Consider the following 14,740-nt stretch of genomic DNA (forward strand, 5'->3'; position numbering starts at 1 on the left):
CATGATGAGGAAAATGAGTGCTCCTGAAAAGGGCGCCTCGGTGTTTCCTGTTTGACTGAGAGCCCTAAGAGACATGAAGTGGTCTTTGTGGTGTGTGATGTACTTTCTGAGAAGAAAAGAGAAAAAAAAAATAAACACAAATATGCAGAGACAGAAAGCACACTCATTACTGATTTTGGTGTTCTGTGTAACATCCGTGAATGAAGTGAACAATTCCATTCATGCTGCGTTTATGCAACTTAACTCCATGAAAGACATAAAATGACAAAAACAAACAAACTAAAAAAAAAAAAAAAAACATTTTCGGTTTAGTGTGTCAGTCTGACTAAGTAGCTGTAGCCCCATACAGGTCTCCTCCTCCTACTGAAGTGTTCCATTCAATTTGAAGTGCAAAAAATCCTTCCAAATCCCCCCGAGAAAAACAGCAGCTTAAGTAAGGTTAATGTTCTCTATACTCGCTTCTTCCACTCTGTGTGAGATTATGTTGGAGCATGTGAATTATTTCTCTCGGCTGTGAGCCATAAGGACATGAGTGGAGGGGACAGAAGGCACATGACCTGGATATGCCTGTCATGGAAAGGGGTCATTTTTTTTTCCACTGACCTTTTTGTGATCAGATGATGAGTAGCATGAAAAAGCTTTGTGTCTAATGTTCAGGGAATATTATAATGCCATTACATTGGTGACATTGCAACTCCCTTTTACTATTTATTTAAATCACAGTCATGATGTTTGCATTATGCTACATGACCCATAGATGTCCTTGTTCAGCAAGTGATTCAGCTTCAATCCCGTTCTAAAAATAAGTCACCTGTTTCAAAATGACAACAACACATGAAGTGTCTTTAGCCTTTGGCCAGACTGGTAGTAGGTTAGTTTCTCTAAGTGAGTTAAATGAGTTTCAGAGGGAAGCTTAGCCACTACAGAGGTTTCTGTGGTCCACCATCTGAGACAAAAGTCGATCCAAGAAAGCACAGGAGATGTCTCACTCCGATTCATACACTGCAACAACAAGTTCATTGTAATCCCCTCGTGCTGCAGCGCTCAGCTCAGCAGTGGAATTGTCATCGTCTCACAAAATGTTTCCTGACAGTTTTGCAAACCCTGACAGCTTTTGGACCACCCAGAGTCATTATGAAAAGACTGAAAAGTGATTTCTATAGGCAAAAACTAAATGACTAAAGTCCCATTTTGGAATTGATAAGTGCAGTATATCATAACACTTTGTCACTGCAGGTGTTTTTGCTTATTACAGAAATTCAGCCTTCTGCCTTGAAATACATATATTTAAATCCTCTGCCAGGGCTGAAATGTCTATAAACCCACATTTAGAGGCATAAATATGCAGTATGTAAGCCTTTTGGATCTATGAATCACAAAGGTAAAAGTCTGTCAGCTCCGGTGTTGCAGTGCCTAGATCTTAACGAAGGAGGAGACAAGAGGAATGTGGAGCAGACGTGGGTGGTATTTAAAACTACATATAAATAAATAAAAGGTGAAAATAAATAAATAAACCCTACCTACATCACTGAGCTGATAGCTATCACCTGCAAGATGAATCCAGATAGATCAAATGGAAGACAAGCGTCTTAATTTTCACGCTTTAGCCTTGAGCCTTTTTACGTCTACTAATACTCATAGATTTCTATTCCACGCGTTTACATGTTTTTCAACCTAGTGGAATTATCAGTGCATTGAGCAGATCGTATGTTGCATGTTTATGTGCAGTCTGTTTCATTCATGTAAAAATGAGGGATTCTAAGTGATGTCAGATGAAAAGACATTTAAGTTTTGTTCCTTTATCATTTTAGAGAATGGATGCTATGAATGCCCGCTACAAAAGAGCAATTTCGAACTTATTATTCAAATTGAGCTTTCAAAAAAATATAAAAGGAGAAAAGTATGGTTTTGCAAAGCTGCTATTGCCTGCCACTCATACAAGAACAGGAAAGAACCGTTTTATTGTTCGTTCTGCAGCAGTTTCTTCCTCCGAAGTGGATAAAATACCCTAGTATTCACCTGCACAGTTCAAGAGAATGCTCTGCCCTGAAAGGCAGTAGTTACAGAAGCAGGTGAAAGAATGACGTCCTCCCCTCCTCATCAATGATGGAGGAGAACAGGTGTTATGTGAGAGAGAGCCAAACTGGCACAATACAGTAACAATAAGGAACATTTAATAACTTGAGACTTCCCCAACTACTCTGAGCAAGACAAGACAGGAGGAGCTGCACAGTCCGTGCTCTGCAGACGTCACATACATCTAAAGTCTTGTCCAGCTCCAGGTCTTTAGATCTCTTTTCATGCACCATCACTCCTTACTCCTCCCTCCTGTTTCAACCAATCCACTCAAAGCACCATAGTGCCTCTCAGTTTCACCTACATCCTTCTACGGGGCTCCAGGAAATCATTGATCTTACTGTGTGGTGAGCTTACACAGAAGAACAGAAGAGGTTTCGACCAGGTCTGCAGCTATTTTGTGCAGACCTCTTAAATTTCACATAACCATGTGTAAGGGAAAAATCTGCACACTCTGAGAAGGGAGAAAATCTGTTCAGGCCTAACTTTGGTCTAACGAGCAGGGCAGTTAATCTGGACGGCCATTTTAACATTCGATGTTTCATATAATTATCCATAACTACATTTCGGGTAGATGAAATTTTGATTAGTTGAATTTACAATGTGACCAGTCAAAACTAGGATTCAAGATATCTACAGTTTCATTCTAGTTAGTAAGAATGAAAATACAAATTATAAGGACATTTTGAAGTGTCATAATTCCTTTTTTATGTATTCAAAAAGATGTCACTGACATCATTTATTTCAGCATTTACTAGATTGGCATAATTCACATGAGAGATACGTCTGCAATTACATTTTGACCAGTGAAAATTCCAGTGAAAAGATGTTCACAAAATAAAATATGACTAGATATGACTTTGTATTTTGACAAGTAATATATTAAGTTTGGATAAAGATAATCAAGATATGTTTTAAATGTGGCAAATTAAACATATCTTTACATGGCATTAACTAGTCAAAAGTCCATTACAGATATTTAATTTTCCATTAAATGCACAAAACATGTATTTGTTAGTCTTTCTTCTCTTTTTCCCTCTGTGCGGCTCACAGAGCTTCATCTGAGCTCCAGAAGAAAGAGGCTGTGTGAAATATTGATCACACCGTCATTGTTGATTCCTGACTGGTCAAACTGAGCCTCCTCACTCTCATCTCTCATAGGGAACTTCTCTTCTTGGTTGGCCACTTCCTCAGAGCAGAGTGCAGGGTCAGCAACACAGCAGAGTCGATGTAGTTGGCAGAGATTCAAAATCTTGCTTGGGGATCCTGGATCAGTGTGAACCGTGGTTCTCCACCCTAAGATCAAGCTCTTTAGTTTCACAGGTACACTACTGTTGCATGAAAGTTAGTGGGGGTAGTTTACTCGAGAGCACAAATGCTAAATGATAATTTTGTAAAGGTTTGTTTTTACCTGCTTAGTTTGAAAAGTAAAGATTCTGTCTGTTTCCAATCAACCCAAGGACAATCAATCAAGCTATGTCTCTTTATAATTTTATATCACTGCTGAAAGATTTCAATGGCCTTGAAATAACATCTCCCAGTATGAACAAGTTGATTTTTACCATTAGCCTCACGCTAGGAGGCTCAAGGATGATAATTAAACAACTGATACTTCCTGTTCAGAAGTCACGGTGGCTTAGACTAGAGGTGAAGTATTTTAATAAATAACAGTTTAAGAACTGCTTCCTAGCAGCTTTCATTGGTGAAAGAGCTTCACGACTTACATTCTACATAGAGGTAGGTGTAGAAGGAAAGAAAACTTTGTTTTAATGTTTGTCATAACATATCATATTACAGGATTTTGATTTTAGGCCTATTCAAGTATATATAGAGAACATTTAGTGTCTATTACTTTGCTTTTTACTGTATTTAGGATGTGAAACCTTCAAACTTTAGTATCTCAACACCATACAGATACAGTAGAAAGAATGAAATGTATGATGATGACAAAACCTTAATAAACCAGGCTTTCTGGTGCCTCAGAATTCTACTTTTTATTGCCGAGTCAATTTTAAACCGGGTCTAAGGGCGAATCGCCGCCAACTGTGTCTTTACGCCAGTGTAAGTTTCCATGCAGGACTGATATGCACAGAGCTGTGCTCTTATTTGCTCAGGTGTGGTGATAGACATGTAGTGAGAGCAGAGCAGTGTGAAATAATAAGCCAGATTCATCCAACTGACACTGGGCTCCTTGGCGGACCGGAAAAAGGAATCTAATTATAGGGGAATATGTAACATATCATGCTGTCTTTAGATGTAAAATTACTGACTCATACTTAATTCAGCCATGAGGATTCTCATTTATAATTTGTAACAGAAAAAATTCAGATAATGTTTTGACAATTGACTGTTAAATATTTACTTTCTATGCTTCCTATCATGCTCTCAATTTCAAACATAGATAGGAAAATAATAATTTTTGTACTTTTACTCAGTACAGTTAACTTGTCATTAAAAAAAAAAAAAGCTGTACAGTAAAAAAGCAGCTGAAACAAAAGCCACATTTTTCTACCTTCCTCTTTCCTTCCTGTTACTCATCATTGACGCTGACAAACCTGCTAATCCTTTGACCTGTGCAGAGCTACGTCAGTCGCTGTGCCGCAGGAATCCAAGGTATTCTCCACGGTACCAGCTGGTGCACCACTTGTGCCTGTTTGATCCTTTGGCAGACTCCCCATCTTGTTTAAAGTGTATTTTTAGGATATTAGAAAAATATAGAAGTAAAGTTGTCCAAAGTATTGTTGGGTAGATTTGTCATCTTGCTCCTGCTAGTTGTCACATCACTTCTCATTTCGTTCCCCTTAAAGTGTTTGCAGAGTCAAGCACATGCTTTTGGTTCAAGGAAAGGATTTGCCTGGTCAAGCTGTGTTGTTTACTTGTGTGTGGCATGTTCCAGGTTACACCTTAGTGGAAAGCCAATATTAGGAAGCTCACAGATACAGGTCAAGTGAATGCACACAAACTGGTCATGGAAATTAAATTAAAAAATCAGATCGCTGCACACTTAGTTTTCATAATACATTTTTATGGCAGACATTTTAACCACTCTTGGTTCTCAAGGCATCTTGCCTTCAGAAAAAGCAGCTTGAAAAGTCAAACACATTTTCAGTATTAAGGAGCTGTTTTGTGTTTGTAGTGCATTTAAACGAAGTTTAACATTCACATAACAATTAAACATTCAACATTTAGGTCCAAGTGTGATTAAACTTACAGTTTTGGATTAAACTGCGTTTATATAAAATCTTTTAAATGTGATGCCTTTCCCTTGATGTATCCTACAGCATGTAAATGCAAAATAGATCATCAGAGGCAGAACAGTCATGATAGAGGATCCTGACTGGCTGGGGCGTGTCACTTGCTGCAAACCTTCCTGGGTGAATGTTATCAAGACCAAATGCATTATTTTAATATTGTGCATATTTTGCCTTGAAATCTTTTTTTTTTAGTCGGGTCTTTGACCTTAATGAAAAATACCAACTGCAATACCCATAATAATACAGATGGTGCATTCAAATGTGCCAATAAAACCAACCTTTGCCGTCTTTTTTCTTTTAATTTTGTACAGTATTGAATAGATATGCACGACTGCTCAAGCACTATTTTTGTATTTTAGGGAGGGTTTTGCAATGAAGATTGAGGGGGAGGTATGTCACTGTCTCTCCGTCTTCCTCTTCTATATCTGTCTTTCTCTCGCTTTGTCTTTCTCTCCTCCTCTGTGCCTTCTCTCTTTCAGACTCGCTGCTTTAGAATTCTTCCTGTGTTCCTGCTGTGGTATTGTGGCACCTCATTCACGTTACTTGGTGTCACAGTCTTCACTTCCCTTCCCTTTGTTAATCGGCAGTAAACAACATGGCTGTCTGGGGACTCTGCGTGGCGTAGGGACATATTTTTACCCTAACAAAATAAAAAAAAATAAATAAAAATAAAACAACAACAACACATGATTAAAGATGATGCCTCTCACACACCAAACAGTGCACAATGATAAAAGGTGCTCAGATATCTCAGTGACAGGTCAAAGCAATGCACATAGCTAATTGATGCTGCCTCAGAATCTCACTGCAGTAGAAAGAAACATTTGGCAGTTTCACATCGTTAACGTGCATATTTATTCTCCTGGGTGCAACATAGGATTCTTTTCTGTTGTAATACTTTTAGTCAGGCAATCACTTCCACTTAGCACCTGCGTTAAAACACTGAAAAAAGGGTCAGGTATCGTAGGTACATTTCCAGTTGATATTGTCATGTCTGATTCGTACCTTTCAGTTCAGCAAATATTTAGTTTCGCTCGAGGCGATATCGGCCGTCCAAATCAGCCTCTTTTTCTCAGTAATGTCAACACTAATTGCAAAACTTGGGTTCTGATTTCATGAGATTTTGACATTTGTTCTCCAGATTCTGAGTCAATTCCAGGGCAACATCATTTATAAACCCACAGGAGTCCAAAACATTGCAGACACAGATTAACAACTTGAGTGGAAAAAGGTATTGGTAGTTGAGATTCTAATGGTCTCTCTAATGATTCATGAAAATGGCAGGGTCATTCAATACTAACCGCTGTGGTAACACTGCTAATGGAGAATAGATCCAGACTAGATGCCTTGCCAGTGTAAAAATGGACCTGTTAGAATAAAACAGAAATATGAGCATTCACAGTCCTGCCAAATATACTTCAGTGCATTTTGCATAAAAATGTGTTTACATGAAATAATGAAAAACTGTGGCAGCAGATCAGCAAAACTAATAGTTAACAAAATCTCATAAATTGCACATTCATAAAGTCTAATCACACCACATAAATAGTTTTCTTGCAAACAAACCCTATGGCACATCCTTAACATTCAGCTAATGTGTGTATCTGAATGTGCATGTGTGTTTGTCTGTGTGTTGTGAGAGCCCTTTCAGCTGATTAAATATGTGAATATATAAAAATGACAATTCTCAGCACAGCTGCAGATAGTCGGCAGGTCTGTTCCTGAGGGAACCGCCAAGCTGTTCCTCCTGCATTCAGCACCACGCGCTGTGCAGCATGAGGAGGCTCCAGCGCCATTGGAGGGGACTCCATGTCATTTGTAGATTCTGATTTTTCCCCATAAATACAGACCACTTGGCACGTTCCTTGTACAAAAAAAGATGATCCCAGAGGGTTGTGGAGTGTTTGGCTTTCAATTAGCTTCTCCCTTGGTCCTTTGGCTCCACCATTTGCCTGGGTTTGATTGTGGTGATGGTGGTGAAACAGCCTTGGCTTGGTCTGGTTAAAACATGTAGTTCTTATCAGATTGGTTTGAGTGGGATGAAAGAGATCGAGGTTGGTAGCGCACAGAAGGGTGGTGCACTATATCAACATGAAAGGTCCCCTGACCTTTCATGTTGATATTGTGCACCATCCTCTTTCTTCTTATAGATTTCTCACAACATTTTGTTGGCAGAAAAAGGATCATTCTATGCTTTTGGAAACAATTTATGTTCTGTGCAAACCTTTCTCCTTACATGACTTATTTCTTATTCCAACTTCTCCCCTCTTGCCTTTTTTTGCCATTTATTTGCTTGAGCCATTGCAGACACGAGGCAAAACCTACCTTTGCTGTCTCTTACTATTACTAGTAGAAAGCACGGGGATCTAGCCTAAAGCACTTCATTTGTATCTCCAAAGCAAGCAAATAGACAGATGTCATTTACAGACAAATCTGGCATGGGGAAAGACTACCCGTATCAGAGCAACATTTTTTACTTCTCCACACTGATGTTACCCAAGATGGACTCTAAACAATACAGCAAGTATGTTTATATGCACAAAATCAGCTAATTATACCACTCTAGAGATGCTTCACTTATTTTGTCATAAAGGCTCAAAACAGGACTCTACACAACCCACAGTGTTTCAATGAGTTTCATGAAGGATACCCTTAGGGGCACACTGAAACGTGTTGTTCTAATCAACAAACAAGGTAAGACCTGTTAAGTAATAATGGCAGAGTCACAGCAAGCCAACATTAAACAACTAGAGGCAACCACACTGCGTCACCTCACACAGCCTTCGTCTGGGCCAAAAAGAGACAGTAGGAAGTAATTCACTCTACCAGCAGGTGGTGGTAGTCTGTATTTATCATTTGAAAAAGCAAAGCAGAAGAAGAGCTACTTCAAGAATATGTCTGATGTCTCAAGGTGTCAATAGGCAATAGGCTCCACATCTAAGATGAACAGTTTTGTATCCATATATAGGCTGATTCCCTGTTTACAGTCTTTGTGCTAAGCTCTGTTAACCAGCTGTAATGTCATGTATGACAGAAAGATATCAGTAAAGAGCCCTTCTCATGTAAAAAAATTAACAAACAAAAAAAGTCATTTGTGGAAAAAGCGTTTCCTTTAAAAACCCTGGCAAAGACATGCACCTACACTTTTTCACACAACGGTGGCAAGAAACCACATATCACCCGCTCACTAAAGCTTATTTGCACATTGAGCGTTGATATTTCAGCTACTGAGGGGGCCCCCTACCTTTGAGGCACACTGGAGTTGTGCTTCAGCTCTCCCACTGCTCACACACACTCCCCTGCTGAGCCCATCTGCGCCCCCACCCTTGCCACACACACACACACACACACACACACACACACACACACACACACACACACACACACACACACACACACGCACACACACGCGCATGCTCATCAGCTCCTCCACTTGTGTCAGGCGTGCCCCTGAATCGCCTCACCCACTCTCTCCTTGAGTGTGTCAGAGCTCTGCCAACCCCCTGCATCACACTTCAAACACACACACATCCTCACTGCTGAACCCATACACACACAAACACACACACAGATGCAGCAAGGGAGAAGAAAGAGGTCAGTGGGTCTTCTCAAACACAAAGAACCTCTTGAGGAGAACTGACTAGTTTACACTGCTCTCAATTACCTGTATTTGATTATTGGCTTCTCTGGTGATAAGCTTGTCGAACAGCTGTTGGTGAAAAACTGTTTTTCAGCTCACCCATTCACCTCTCTCTTCTATTTTCTTGGCCAAAATCCATGTTATTTCCAATCACTTTGGGTTTGTCTCATCCTTCCATACTTCTCATCTCTTTGCATGTCATCATTACCTAGCAACCACCACCCATTTTTACTTTACATCTTTTAAACTGTTTCTTAGTCACTCTATTTTTCTCACTTCCTTGCCACATCTAATACTTGGCACATAATCTGGCACATACGCAAAGAGCTAGGAGTATGTAGCAATATGAAAAGAAAGTACTGTACATCACAGAAGACACGTCAGCAGTCTCTGAAATATTCTTTGAACCTACCCACATGTGTTTCTTTTACTGTGAATAACAAAGCAATGTGATGTGGTTAGAAATAGAACACCACACTGTAGGATAAGTAAGCTCTTCCTAAATTGCACTGAAGAACCTTTTAGTATAATGGTTTTCATTAAGGAGATAAATAACATTTCACATTGTACATGCTGAGCAACAACTAAGTTGCTAATTTACACAGGATTTTTATTCTTGACAGACTTGTAGTTGTCAGGTCCTCATGGTTAATAAAGGATAAAACTCGTAGGTGCTATATCTTTATGAAAACCCTTAATTCTTCAATAGGTGGCAGTGTGTAAAATATACTATAATGGACATCATGGCTTGATTTTGTGAACCAAAAAGAAAAACAAAAACAACAACAAAATGAAAACAAACAAACAAACAAACAAACAAACAAACAAACAAACAAGGCTTCAATAACTTTGTTCATGTATAAGAGATAACAGAGTAGAAATCAGTAAGTAAAAATGAATAAATAGATAAAAATAATACATACATAGAGCACTATTTTATGCTTCATGCTCTATATGTTTCCTTCTATTTACTCCACTGCAATTAATTGACAGCTTTACTAGTTCATTTGCAGATGTAGGTTCTCAATACAAAATATAATCAACTAATAAATGACAGCGTGTTAACCCTTTGGCAAATTTGGTTTGTAGGAATATAGTTTACTAAGTTGTTCTCATTTGAAATATGTACATGAATGAAATTATGCGAGACTGCAACATTTTATATGCAGAAACCTTATTTATGAGGCACAGGTACATTCATGTTATCAACAGCACCCGGTTAATGGTATTTACCGTACCTTGTTCTCTTGGTGGAGTACTAGTAATATTGTAGATTTGAGTCTTTAAAAAATTCTATCCTCCACGATCAGGACCTGCATCAGGTATTTGCTGTTAGCTAATTCTGATTAGCTGAGCCATCAATACTGAGAATGTGGTCCGAGAATTCATTAGGAGTCCTGTCACTCCACTCAGGTGCATATTATTTCTATCTCGATTTCTGTGTTTGATTGGCATTAAAAATCTTCCTTACATGTTCTTGCTCATAAATGATAATCAGGCTGCTACACGGTAACAAAATCTGCCGAGTCCATGGAAGTTAAATGAAATGGTATTGTACTGCTGTTCACCAAATTAGCTTTAAACCCAGCTGAGCTCCCCTGTGACACGGGTGAGACACCATCACATGCATAGCATTATTGTCAGTATACCCTGTGGTGAAAAGAAAACCAAACAAAAAAAAAAACACCAAGCCACTATCACATGCGTGACAGACGAGGCAGGCATGAGCTCCCACCCCATCACATTTTTTTCTTCTCTTCTCCACCCTCTATATTTCTGTGTCTGTCAGTCTATCGCTCTCTTCCTCCCCTCTGAACTCCCTTCTTCCGTCCTTTGCCACCCTCCCTTCTTGTCACCTGCCTTCACCACCTACACAGCAGTCAGCTGTACATAGCAGCGCCAAGATAACGCTGAGGCCTGGACAGTCAGACACCTCATTTATCAGCTCATGCTCTAGTTATTCACTGCACTGCCACAATTTTGCAACAGGCTTTCCACAATATGGACTTGATCATCTTACACAAATTAGGATATGAAATCTGTACTATAAAAATGATTACAACTCATTACATAATACATTTCACCTTTTAGTAGACAGAAATAAAACAGGTTAGCATTTATTTCTATAAGTTTTATTCAGCTACAATATAATTATTTTTATATACTGTCTTTCCTCTGCACATAAATATCAGTAAGTGATCCCCAAGTGCATTATAATAATACAACTACAATAAAGTTAATGCACCACTTTAGTAATTTTAGATCAGTGAAATGCAGAGGATTGGTGTAAAGCAAATAATGTAGGACTATCAAACAATCGAATTTATTTTCCCTCCATCCCAATATTCTCCTCATATTCAAATAAAGCTAGTTATTAGGGAGATTTTACCATCTAGTCCTCGCCAGAGTTGTGTGCACTGCGTTCTATCAGTATGCAAATCTTTCACTTGTAGATGACCCACGGTGTCATTGTTGTAACCTCTTATGTAAAGAGCATTACCTGTGGGAAGAACAGCTAGTTGTTTCGGATATTTTAATGAAGTTGGGTGACTGTGTAGTTTTTGTGGCTGTAATGCGTTCCGTGATAATGTGCACCTGTAATTTGTGGCTAAATTGGCGTAGGTACACATTCCCACATCACGGGACTGAATTGAAATTCTTGCTGCACTTTCTTTCTCCAAAAGGAAAGGCCTTTATTTCTGGATGCCAAAAGAGATTAGTCTCTTTTGATAAGCTGACTTTGTATCTAAGTGTATTTCAGAAGTAGGACCATGTTAAGAATAGTCAGACTTGATAAATCCACCGCAGGCACATGTATTTACACAAACAACACTCTCACTCAATCACAGAAACACTTCTTTTAACATTACTGTATCTTGATTTCAGATTCTGTTTAAACACTCAGGAAATTGCTGGATAACACTTGATTTTATTGTCATATTATATATAACACTAATGCTTCAAATGTAATTTGAGGTCAAAGTGAACTTTGAACTTCTCCACCAAAATGTAATCAGTTCATCCTTGAGTCCAAGCGGACATTTATTGCCAAAATTCCCCACAGGCCTTCTTGAGACATCACAGTCATGAAAGTGGGATGAACAATACGGAGACATAATGCCTCCACCTACAGCCGTTGTTGACACGAAATAATAAAATGTCAGCTACAGATGGATCACAATTTAGCTTTTTGCCATTGAAATCATTACTTCCCTGGTGTGTATACCCTGACCTTGAAGTTGTGTGTGTTTCATAGTATCCCGATAAGCTATTTTTTAATATATAGGTTTTTAGCTGGTAAACCATGTATCCAGAACGTCTACTGTTGATATTTTGGGGAGGGATTAGATTAGTTAATATAACCCCCTCCACTCTGCCTTAGACTTGGAAAATCAAATGACAAAATTACACTTTTTTGGCATCAGCTTTGATGCCAGACCTCAAACTGAAAGATACCCAAAATAAATAGAGCACATTCAGTCATCTGCTTTAGGTGACAGATTGGTGAAACAGGAGGAACCCGAAGCTGCCGCAGACTCAGCACCACCCCGATACCCTCAATCACCTGAGCCGACATCTCCCACATTCTCAGTCCCACCCTCTGCTACACGGACTTGTCCATCCATCCATCTGATTGACAGGTTATGAGCAATCACAGCCTCTAATAGAGACAGCACAGAGGGCAGTTCCCCAGTAATGTTATCAAATGTTTTCTGGAGGGATGAGGTAATCACTCTCCTGCAGAATAAAGGGGTTGGGGGGGTGGATTAGTATGTTAAGAGGAAAGCAAAGCAAAGAAAAAAAAAAGCTTATTTTAATCTTAGTGTTTAGATTGTGAAAGCAATCCCCGGACAAGTCATGGAAAAGGAATAATGATACATTGCCAGTTATGGATCAAGTGTGGGGAAGAACTAACACAGCAGCTATGTCTGTTAATGGAGGCAATAAAACTGAACAGACACAGCAATCAGTGTTTGGGTCAAGAAGCGTGGCTTTGTGAAACCTCTAAGGTTTATATCATAACAAACACAGTGAGGACAAAGACTTGTAAAGACTCACTTAGACAGTATCGGCACTGCGGTCTCTGTTGTGGGTTTGCACCCTTTGTACCAGTTCTGGTGTCATGGGGAAAGTAAATTTACCCACAAACCCTCAGTGGTGAACAAGTGAACCTTCATTATTGCAGATTCTGTCGACCCACAAATAACTTCACACAAGAGACAGAATGATTGATACTCTTCATCATCTCTGCCTCCCTCCCCGACCCCCCTAATTCAATTCCAAATAACTGTGAAGCTGTATCACCCATACCAAAGAACTCACCAATGGAGCAACACTATTGATCTCCAAACACCTTGTGCATTTTTCCAAACTGAATTAAAAGAGAGCAAAAAACAACAGACCTTTTTTTTTTTTTTTCCAGTGCTCAAAACAGAGAGAAAGGCGTTGGAGACGCGGGGCGGGACTTTCATTAATGAATGGGTACACCTGAGAAGGGAATGAACACACATGTAACTTGCATTTCACGTTTCACGAAGGAAACATCATGACAGATAAATGTTCTTAATTTTACGTACCTACGTTATAATGAATCTTACCCCCCGCCATCACCCACCCACAGCACACATGCACACGCACAGCTCCTCTGCCTTCGTTTCTGTGTCCTTTTCCTGAGGTTACTACCAGTCAGCATCCTTCTCCACTCCTGAATAGTCATCATTTTTCCAGCCACAGCGGTATAATCGGCCCCGATCAGGAAGCCCCCGGACTCTGAACGAAGCACTTTTATGCAGAAAAGCCCAACAGCTACAGTCTCATCTTTCTGTTTTCTGGAGAGGTTGGATGGTGGGAGCTACACACAACAGCGCTGATGGTTGCTCACAGACCCTCAAGTCTGTGTACAGTAGGGCTTCAAATTTATCACATCAAAGACACAGCAAATTGCTACATAATTCAGTTTAGGAAAATTCTGCCAAGGCTGCACAAAAAAAGGTGGGAGGACGAGGGGGGACGCTGTCTTAATTTCACAAGAAAATTAAGCATTTATTGCACAAGACTGTTCAAGTCATTTTTTGCTCACGAGAACAAAAGTTTTAAGTGTCTGATACAAATTCTCTTTCAGTTATGCCTCTCCTTCTGCATGATGACCACCTGATTTCATTTGCTGCTCAGTGGAGATGACAGTTCCCACGTTGCTTTGCTCAGCTTAGCTCAGCAACCAGGAAAAACTGAGCAGAGACTCCAAAGACACACCCAGGAATACAACATCTGGCTTAGTCCCAATGTCCTTATCTGTCCCATCGTATTCATTCACACAGACATTCACCCCGCAATTTAGATTTTGTTTTCGAATTCGATCTCCCCTGACATTAGGATACAAACTTAGTTTATGAAGGGGCTGTATGTGATTTAATATTACCGGATGACATAATGCATTTAACAATCCACCCGGGTAAATATTATCAGCGAGGAATGGCTCATAAAGTGTCATCAGTCTGCGGTAGGGACGCACAAGTGTGAGATTAGGTGACGTCAGAGATGAGTAACTGACCTGATTAGACCACTTTGATAAACAGTGAGAGGATTGTCTCTCACACTCAGCTCGTCTCTCTACCTCGCGCTGCTTCTCTCGTTAGCTGCTTGAACGGCACAGTATGAGAACATTTGCCTATATCTGAAATCATCCCCATCTTCACACAGATTTAATTAGTGCCAGAAGAAGGAGAAGAAAATAGCCTGATGGAAACAACTGATTCACTGCATTTTCATA

This window comes from Anabas testudineus, chromosome 2, assembly GCF_900324465.2.
Source record: "Anabas testudineus chromosome 2, fAnaTes1.2, whole genome shotgun sequence".
Classification (NCBI taxonomy): domain Eukaryota; kingdom Metazoa; phylum Chordata; class Actinopteri; order Anabantiformes; family Anabantidae; genus Anabas; species Anabas testudineus.